Consider the following 10,256-nt stretch of genomic DNA (forward strand, 5'->3'; position numbering starts at 1 on the left):
CAGTCCTTCATGTTCTCACTCTTCCCAGGTGATCTTAGTCACTCCCGTGACTTCAGCTGCCATCTTCGTGCTGATGAATCCCAATGGTACCAAGCACAAGGGGCTCGCTGCACAATATGCTAGAAGCCAAAATTATGGCACTAGATTTTTGAGAAAAGAAAAGTTTTACTGGAGGTCGACTAATAAGGAGATAGAAGTCCAGCCTCAAATCTGACTTCTTGTGCTGTTTTTAAGGCAGTGTGTTTAGTAGAAAAGGTCTAGGGGGTAGATTCTAGGATTTGTGAGTGATTGTTGAAAGGAAAGGGGAGGTTTGGAAAGTCCTTGGGCATGTGCAATTACCTCTTTATGCTACCTCACGGGTTGCATGTGTGAATTTGGGGGGAGTTAGTTTGAAACATGCAGGGAAATTCGGGCTGTAGCATCACCAAGCTTGTTCTATGCAGACTACATTTGGCCATATTGGTTTTAACCAGATTTCAGTCAGTTTTTAAAATTTCATAAGTGGAAAAAGTTTTAGCATTTCAACAAGTTGTTTCTTTTCTTATCTGCCAAAAAGATAAGTAATCTCAAACTCAAGACTTTCGATTAGTTATTGATTTATTTAACTCTTTCGGGCATGCATATCTTTCTTCTGAACTACAGCCCATCAATCCAGCTCTTTACTGTCCATCTCTACCTTGACACTATTGAACTACTTTATATCTGAAACTGAACACCCCAAACTGACATTTTCATTTTTCCTAACTGTGGTAGTCAGTCCCCAAGATGACAGTTCACAATCCCTGTCTCTTGGTATTTATGCCCTTATGTACCCGTTCCCATATTAGATGGGGCCCATCAGTGTAACCAAAAGAACATTGTGGAAATGATGAAGCATGTCTTCTGACGCTTGGTCATAAAGACATTGTGGCTTCTTTCTTGCTCTTTCTTGCAGCATTTGCTCTAGGGGAAGCCTGCAGCTATGTCACGAGGACCCTCAACAGCCCTATGCAGAGGACCCTGTTGCATGAAAGATGCCTTCTGCCAACAACTGGCCCCAATTTGCCAGGCAAGTGAACTAGCTAAAATGAAAGCAGATCTCCAGCCCCAATCGTCTTCCGATGACAGCAACCTCAGCCAATATACTGACTATAACCTCATAAGAGACTCTGAACCAGAACCATCTAACTAAGCCACTCTCAAACTCTACCCAACATAAACTGCAAAATAATAAATGTTTATTGTTATTTTGGACCACTAAATTTGGGGGTAATTTGTTATGCAGCAATTATATAACCAATATTCCAACTAAAGCTGAAATGCCTCCTGCATTTCCTCCCTCAGTGGCCTACAGTACAATCCAAGTTCAGCCCAAAATAATGAGAACCTTGTTTAAGTTAGTGTCAAGAAATGAATGGACTAAATAGAGATTTTAAAATATGGCTGGGTACAGTGGCTCATGCTTGTAATCCCAGGACTTTGGGAGGCCAAGGCAGGTGGATCACAAGATCAGGAGTTCAAGACTAGCCTGGCCAGCATGGTGAAAACCTGTCTCTACTAAAAGAAAAAAAAAAAAAGACATTTAAAAAGTATTCGATAGAACTTGGTAATAGGAGGTGGGGTAGTTAGGGACTAGCAGGAATTTAGAATGAGAGGCTCATTCAGTTGGGCTTATGTTTTACTGAGCTCAGTTCCAAAAGGAAGGAAAGAAGAATCCAGCCAAATAATCTTTAATGGACTAAGTCTTCTTTTATTAGCCAGTTTGCACAACCTCTTCACAGGAATCAGATTTTAAATATCATGACTGAAGAATAAAAATAGGAAGAGGAGGTTACCTTTATGATGGAATGACACTAATCTTTCATGCTTTCATATTTCTTGAAATTTGAAATAAATGCTTCAGATTCATTCTTCATATGCATTATCTTATTTTAGGTTCACAATAAAACTGTGTATTGGCTAAGCTAGTTTTTATGAAAATATAAGCAATGAGAAAAAGTAAGATAGTGTATCAGTTAGTAGATTTTTTATTGACATTGTGACAGAGGACACAACTTAAATTGGCTTAAGCTTAAAAAAAGAAAGAAAAAAGGGTTTTGTGGCTGGGTGTAGTGGCTCACGCCTGTAATCCCAGCACTTTGGGAGGCCAAGGTGGGCAGATCACAAGGTAAGGAGCTTGAGACCAGCCTGACCAACGTGGTGAAACCCTGTCTCTACTAAAGATATAAAAATTAGCCGGTCATGGTTGCATACACCTGTAATCCCAGCTACTAGGGAGGCTGAGACAGGAGAATCACTTGTGAACCTGGGAGGTGGAGGTTGCAATGAGCAGAGATTGGCCACTGCACTCCAGCCTGTGTGATAGAGTGAGACTCTGTCTCAAAAAAAAAGCGGAAGAGTGGGGTTTATTTCTAAAGATAGAGGAACAGGTACAGCTTTGGGTCAGTGTGATTCAGCCCTCAACAAAGCCACCAGGATCCATTTCTTGGCCTTGCTTCATTGCTTGTTGTAGGCTGGCGCATTCTCAGGCTGTATGCCTTATGGTTCAGTGGCTTTAGGCTCCAAGCATACCAACATCCAACACTCAGATTGATGGAGCAAGTCTCTTCAGGCAGCTTCTAGGAAGGTTCTGAAATTCACTCTGATTGGCTACCCATCTCTGAATCAACCACATAATCCAGGGAAATAGGAACTGCTGATGGGTCAGGGTCAGTTCACATGCTTCACACCTGCAAGGGTCAGGATCAGTTCACATGCTTCACACCTGCAGATGAGAAGCCATCAACTCCATCCTGAAGCTCGCCGGCTGTGACTAGAAGAGACATAGTTCTTAGAGTAAAATCAGGTTAGGGTCACCAAAACAAGCAGTTCCAGATGCTAGATGATGAAAATCCAGCAACTGCCCAGTAAAAATATGATATGTAAGATTTGGGAACATGTGCCTGATGGACAGTCATGACTAAGAAAAAAAAGTTGTCAGGTCTAAATTTAAAAATCGAGACAAAGAAAATACCCGAGCTAGAATTAGAGCCCTGACTACCTAAGTATTAGATGAGTTAGTACCACTTCTACCCTGCTGCTGCTGAGGGAGGAGGTTAACAGTCTCTCAGCTTCTAGATAGTGGACGGTTTCCCTCCCTCTACCTTCTATTTCATGCAGAGCTGAATCATCCTATGTTCTACATCCTGACAGTGGAAGGTTATGATGCCCATATACTGTTGTCTCTGAGTCTTCTATGACTAGAGATCCCTGAGGCTTGTAGAACAGAACCTGAGTGGAAAGGGGGAGGACTGAGGGTGGTTCCCATGAATCAAGCAGCAACCAGGAGCCAAGAAACACCCCCAACCTCAGCGGTGGATCAGAATGCCTAACTGAGCAGTGGACATACTATGCATTTTTCATTAGTGCTGAGACCAATTTCTAGCTTGGAGTCCCATGAAAGGGAAACTTAGCCCTAACACCACAGCAGGGAGCAGAATGTCAAGTGGGGACATCGCAGCAGAGTTGCAGCAAAGACTCTGAAGTGCTACGGGAAGGGTTATTTCCTAGGAGGGGTTAAAGGGATTCTCCTTAAGAAGAGGGCTGGGAGAGTCTGAGTAAGAGGTGGGGGAAAGCAGCCAAAGAATGATACTTAGTCATACCATCATAAGAATTCGACTCAGAGTTCTTAAAAGTTTGTCCTAAAACGCCCTGGCTCAGGTGGGTCAGCTTTGAAAGCACCCAAAATACCCCATTTTCTGTCCTATGTTTAAAGGCAATTTGAAAGAAAGATCCCTAATTTGGAAACATGTTCTAAGGCTACATCACTTTTTCAACTGAAAATTATTTTTTTATGTATTGTCAACTCCATTTTCTGTCTTGTTTTTTTCTTTCTTTCTTTTTTCTTTTTCTTTTCTTTTTTTTTTTTTTTTCTGAGATAGTCTCGCTTTGTCACCAGGCTGGAGTGTAGTGGCATGATCTGGGCTCACTGCAACCTCCGCCTCCCGGGTTCAAACAATTTTCATGCCTCAGTCTTCTGAGTAGCTGGGATTACAGGCGCCTACCTCCATGGCTGGGAATTTTTGTATTTTTAGTAGAGATGGGGTTTTGCCATGTTGGCCAGGCTGCTCTCGAACTCCTGACTTCAGGTGATCTGCCTGCCTTGGCCTCCCAAAGTGCTCGGATTACAGGCATGAGCCACCATGCTCCAGCCCATTTTCTGAATTTAAGGGGAGCGAATTAATTCTAATACAGAGAGCGGGTAAAAGGAACAATTTTTTCATGACTATTTGACTTAACATCATCTTGCTTTACAATGCCCTGGTTTTTATATCTATAAATCAGAAATGATAAGCAACTTGTTTTGTAGGAATACAATGAAGATAAGGAGATACAATATGAAAATACATACTGAGTCAGAAAGACAGATAACACTATTTAAACCAGTGTATTCTTATAATCCTCATTATCACTAATAATGATAGTTATGGTAAAAAGTCTATGTGCAGAAAGAAGAGAAAACAATAATTTCTAGTTTGGGCCAAGATGTATACTGTAGACACGAATTTTTAAAAGATGAGTGGTTAAGACTTAGCATTTGATTCTGCGCTTGTTATAAGGGAGGAACTGAGAATTTCTGTCTTTTGGAGTGTGTGTGTGTGTGTGTGTGTGTGTGTGTGTAGTAGACAGGGAACAAGCAATATTTTGCATTTGAGGTCAAAACTGGAAACCCGAGGAGATGTCAAGTTTTGTTCATTAGCTTTCATACCTTTCTAACAATAGCCCCCAGATTAAACCAATTCTCTACTGTCAAATTTGGGGACATTTTCTTTAGTGGATGGTCATAAATCTTAAGAGGAAAACTGCTCACTTCTTTTAAGAATTAATGGTGATTCCTAGGTGGGAGTATGGAGTCATGTATCATACTCTGAAGCATTATGTTTTTCCCAGCAGAGACGCTCAATGGAAGTCTGGAAGCTTTTGTGGCTGCCAGCAATTTCATGGTTACTGTCTGAAGTATAAAGGGCATATCATCAAATTCTTCCTTCTAATGCAATTTTGTCATCCTGGAATTTGTAATATTTTTCTTATATGGAAAGGGAATTTTTTTTGAGCGTGCACAGTCATGTTAAAGTAAATACCCTGGAGAAATACTTTCAATTAAAATTCAGAAGGTTTAAAAATCCAGGCTAGAAAGGATTTCCCTGACCTATAAAACCTAATAAGATTTTTTTTCCTTTCCATTTTCTCCCTCCTCATTCCCCCTAAGTGTGTGGAGCCGTCCTGCTTTCTTACCTGGTGGCCCCATTTAGCTCTGCCCTCTAGACATTTAAGTCAGAAAATGGCTTTAAGAATGTTTTGAGAAAATTTGACATACTGATCTACTGCCAACTCATTGATTTTTTTTTTTTTTTTTTGGAGTGAAAAAGAGAAAGAAACCACAAAAGCAAAGCAATAATAAAATATTTTAGTCAAGTAAGAAAAATTTGACCAGGAGATATAGAGATAGTGTTTGTGGTAACTGAGGGAGTTAACACCAGAAAAGTTAAGAAAGCAGAGATTTTGAGGCCTGAAGGGAGGGGAGTGAAACAGACAGAAAGCCAACCCGGAGCAAGATAGTCTTCTGTTAGAGAGAGACCCTCTCCTCTGCGGCTCCTGGGGCCCAGCATGCCATGTCTCATGATTGGATTATGAATGCCTAGGTTGCAGAATCTTTAGGTGAGTTTTGCACATTATATATGTAACACATCTATGCAATTTGAGTACAGGGCCTCAAACCTAGGTACTCAGTTATTTAGAGCTACCATTAGAAAATATTAAATGCCTAAGTATGAAAGACTGAAAATCCCTTTCTCTGTCAATCTCTTCTTAGGATTACGGTTTAAAAAGAATAGCTGTTCAACTAAAACTAATGAAAACTTCCAGGTTAGAACCTAGAAGCAGACATACAATAACTAAAATGAATGCAAGAAGATAATAGTCCATTAGAGATTATTCTTAGGGGCAGGGCTAGGTCTAGGGAGAGGCAAGAGAGACATGTCCAGCTTCAGGTCCTGCAGGCACTAAGCCTGTGCTTGCACAACACTGAGAGTGGGTGCCTCCCTGCCCTACCCTAGGCCCTGTTCAGAGGACATCCTGCCTGGCTCATTGGGAGGGTACCTTGCCCTGTTCCCAATGCTTTCTTTCACACTTGCAAAATCTGGAGACAAAACAGCCACTGTTTTCAGACTTCTTTGACTTTCCAGACAAACTCCAGAAAGATCATTACAGGACCCAGCATGGGAAGGAAAACAGAGGTGCATTTACAGTAATAAAATTTAATGGCAGAGATGATTTCATGTTCAATCATCAAAGTACACAGAGGGACTTGCTAAAGTGTCCACTGCTGAGGGTAACAAGTCATGACCTCATTCTCTCCCACACCACTCTTAGTATATATAAATGCTAAGAATAGCAAACAGGATCTTTTTTATTGGCTTTTCAAGAACAACACTGGGGCCTGGAGGACACCAGTAACCTTCAAGAAGTAACAACAATAGGAAGCTTAATGCTGTTGATGCATAGCTTTCAACATGCATATTTTAAAAATATTTCCAACTTAAAACTTTAGATTTAAGAGGTACATTGGCAGGTTTGTTACATGGGTATGTGGCATGATGCTGAGGTTTGGGGTACAATTGATCCCGCCTCCCAGATACTGAGCATGGTTGCCAATTGGTAGCTTTTTAACCCTTGTTCTGTCCCCTCCCTCTCCATTCTAACAGTCCCTAGTGGCTATTGTTGCCATCTTCAGTCTATCAGTAGCCAATATTTAGCTCCCCCTTGTAGGTGAGAATATGCAATATTTGGTTTTCTGTTCCTGCATTAACTTGCTTGGGATAATGGCTTCCATGTATCCATGTTGTTGCAAAAGACAGAATTTCATTCTTTTTATGGCTGTATAGTACTCCAAAGTGAACATATTTTTCTTAGACACTGTTTTCAAAACATCTGGAAAGGTACAGCACTTTCATTGTTTGATTTGCTCAATCCCATTCTCCATCTAAATCATTTGTAAACATTATTTGATAATAACTGACACTTTTACTTGGGATTAATTGATATTATTTGATAAAATCATATAAAGCCAGATTTTTGAGAATGGTACTATGTTAGGAATCTGTTTGGCTGAGTAACAGAAAACCCAACTAAATGACTTTGAGCATAGGGGTTTATTTTTTTCATGTAGCAAGATATCCGGACTTGGGCAGTTCCTGGTATAGATTCAGTTCCATAGTTTTCTTTTCCATTTTCTCATGATCGTGACATGGCTGGGTAGCTCCAATAATAAGGCAGTATATAAGGCAGAGGGGCAGTTGAAGGAAGGCACACCATGGTTGTACCCTTTTACAAAAAGAGCGGAAGCTTCCCCAGCAACCCATACCTGCCCACCCTTGTTAAGGGTTGAATTTTGTCCCCACCAAAAACAGATAAGTTTTTCCCAACCCCCAGTACCTTTGAATCTGAATTGATTAGGAGATCGGTCTTTATAGAGGTAATCAAATTAAAAGGGGGTCATTAGGGTGGGCCCTAACCCATTATGAAAAAAGGGAAATGTGGACCCAGAGACATGCATACTAGGAGAGAGCTATGTGAATAGGAAGCATGCATCTACAAGTCAGAGAGAGAGGCCTGGAATAGCTCTTTCTCCCATATCCCTCAGAAAGCACCCATCTTATAAACATCTTGATTTCAGACTTCTAGCCTCCAGAACTATGGGACAGTACATTGCCTTTCCGGAAGCCACCCAGGTTGTAGTACTTTGTAATGGCAGCCCTAGAAAACCAATGCATACCAGAAGACCTGTTTTCATATGTTACTAGAGAGAACTGCACCCCTGGCATCCCTAAATACAAGGGAGGCTGAGCAAATATTTATTTAGCTGAACATACTTCAATCAGAGCATTAGGATTCTGGTAGCAAAGAAAAAAAATGGGGAAGGGCATAAATAATCAAGAGGATATTCCACCAGGGAGAAAAGGGGAGAAAATGCTTGCACTTAATGAGTGGCCATAGGATGGGTAGCTCTCCTTCTAACATGAATTAGATTTGAAGTAACAGCACGTTGGAGATAAAGTTATGCAGTGGAAAGAGTGCAAGGGGTGTAGGAACTAGCACTCACGTAGCCACAACTTGCTATGCGGTTTCAAACCTCCAAGCCTCAGCTTTTTTATCTGATAAACAGGAATAACAAATTATGCTCTTAGCATTTTAATGCTAGCAACATTGTAGAGGTGCTGTGAGAACCAAATAAAATAGCCAATAGGAAAGTAGCTTTGAACAGATAATAGTCTATTCAGATGTAAAAGAATAATTAAGGAGATGTTTCTGTTTCTACCTCTGGGGAATGAAGGAAAGTTGGAACAAAGGAGACTTCTCTTGGAAGTTAGAGTAAATGAGAAGTGGAATGGCAATCCCTCTAAATCTGACTCTTATCCATAAGAAAGAACCATTTGATAGTGGAAGTGAAACCAAAGGAAAGGACTCCACTACTTCAGAGTAAATAGCAGTCAGGTGGTGGGTGTCGCCTGATGGAAATGGCCCTAGGCTTCTGAAGGTCATTTACAACAGCAGTCCTTAGCACAGATCAATGCTTCTCTAACTTTAAAGCGCGCACAAATCACCTGGGGATTTGTTAAAATGCATATTGCAGTTTAGTAGGCCTGGGTGGGCCCTCCAATGTGCATCTCTAGCAAACTCTCAGGTGTTGTCAATCCTCCTGGTCTGAGGCCCACACTTAGGATAGCAAGGTCTACATCGTGGAAAGGGAAGATGACCTCGGAAGGATAGAAAGTTTTCAAAACTGAAATACTGACAACATATTGGGGAAAGACCCTATTGAGGACACACCATACACCAAAATCCCCTCCTGGGTCAGGTTGTGTTTTAATATTTGACATCGTTTCTTAGCAAAATTCTAGGACTAATTATTAAATCAATAGCATATATGGACTTAGAAAGGGAAGCCACAATCCCCAGGAACCAGGACCTATGGCCCAAGTTGAAGTCAGGCCAAATAGCAGTGTCCTCGCTTGAGAGATGACCCAGGCAGAGGCAAAAGGATTGTGGACTTCATGTATCTAAGCAAAGTAGCCAATGAAACTTTCGAGATACTTTCACGGATAAAATGATGAGCTGTGGAATGTATGATACATTATTCCATTGGCTTTATAGGTCCCCCAAAGAGATTTTGATGGAGCTCAACTTGAGGGCAGTTTTTAAAAGGCGTCATCATTCTAGTGTTGTCTGTCTGTATTGCCCTCTGAGATCTGATGGGGTAAAGCAAAGAATATCAACTAAGCTTGCAGGATTTGGAGTCACCTCACCTGGCCCTACCACTTAAATGTTGTGTGGCCCAGGACCAGTTACCTAATATCTCTGTGCTGCAGTTTTCTTGTACAATAGGCATCTGTTTAGTAGTGATGTTCAGTGTGAGCCTGAAATAATCTATGTAAAGCATTCAGAAGAGTGCCTGGCACATAGCAAACTTCATATATGTTAGCTGTTATTATCAGGCCTATCCAATTTATAGGTGATACAGAATCGAGAAAGATAGCAAATGTTTTAGACCATAAAATCAAGGACCTAAAAAAGATTTTGACAGAAAGGAAATGATTTTGTATACCTTAATAAGTACACATAAAGGTCCTATCTTAGGGTAAAATAGCAAGAAAGAGAAAGGCCTGTTTTTATAGTAGCACATGTAAAATGATGACCTATAGGTTTTTAGTTTATTATAAATTTAATATAAGTTAACCACGAGAATGCACTTACAAAACAAAATGAGATTTAGTTGACTTGATAGAAAGTTAGTATTGGAAACAAAGGGAAATATAACCTAACTCTGCCTCTGCACTAGTTGGACGACACTTGAAAAAATAGATTTCCTTCTAGTATTCCTCATAGCAGCCACTGAAAATTGATAATTGCTTTCGTGTTCTTTAAGGGCTGGTATACATGAAAAAGGAAAGAGGTAAGACAAAACATGCCCAATATGAAGAAATTAGAGGTCTGCTGGACTACAGCTCAGTCTTAGGAAGAAATGACTATGAGCGACCTGGAAATTGAATGGTGCATGGGGGCTCCTGCTTGCCTGAATGCTTAAGCTGGCAGGATAATTCCTGGTGAAGGATGTTACCAAGCAGACCAACAAGCAGTCATCCGTACCGCTTTGAGAAAGGGGTAGGTACTCACGCAGAAGTCATATGTTGGTGGCCCATTGGCCAAATTTGGTCTGCTATTGTGTAGTTTTTTTGTTC

At 40.7% G+C, this 10,256-nt stretch overlaps 1 long non-coding RNA gene across 2 annotated transcripts in view; it reads left to right on the top strand.

The window, feature by feature from the left end:
- Window positions 1-10,256, top strand: part of LOC120364355 (uncharacterized) — a 380,014-nt gene extending 369,758 nt beyond the window's left edge. For both annotated transcript variants that reach the window (XR_012517631.1, XR_012517632.1), the window contains one exon: window positions 935-10,256. This is a non-coding gene — a long non-coding RNA (uncharacterized LOC120364355). The remainder of the gene's footprint in view (window positions 1-934) is intronic.

The sequence above is a fragment of the Saimiri boliviensis genome, chromosome 5 (assembly GCF_048565385.1).
Source record: "Saimiri boliviensis isolate mSaiBol1 chromosome 5, mSaiBol1.pri, whole genome shotgun sequence".
Taxonomy (NCBI): domain Eukaryota; kingdom Metazoa; phylum Chordata; class Mammalia; order Primates; family Cebidae; genus Saimiri; species Saimiri boliviensis.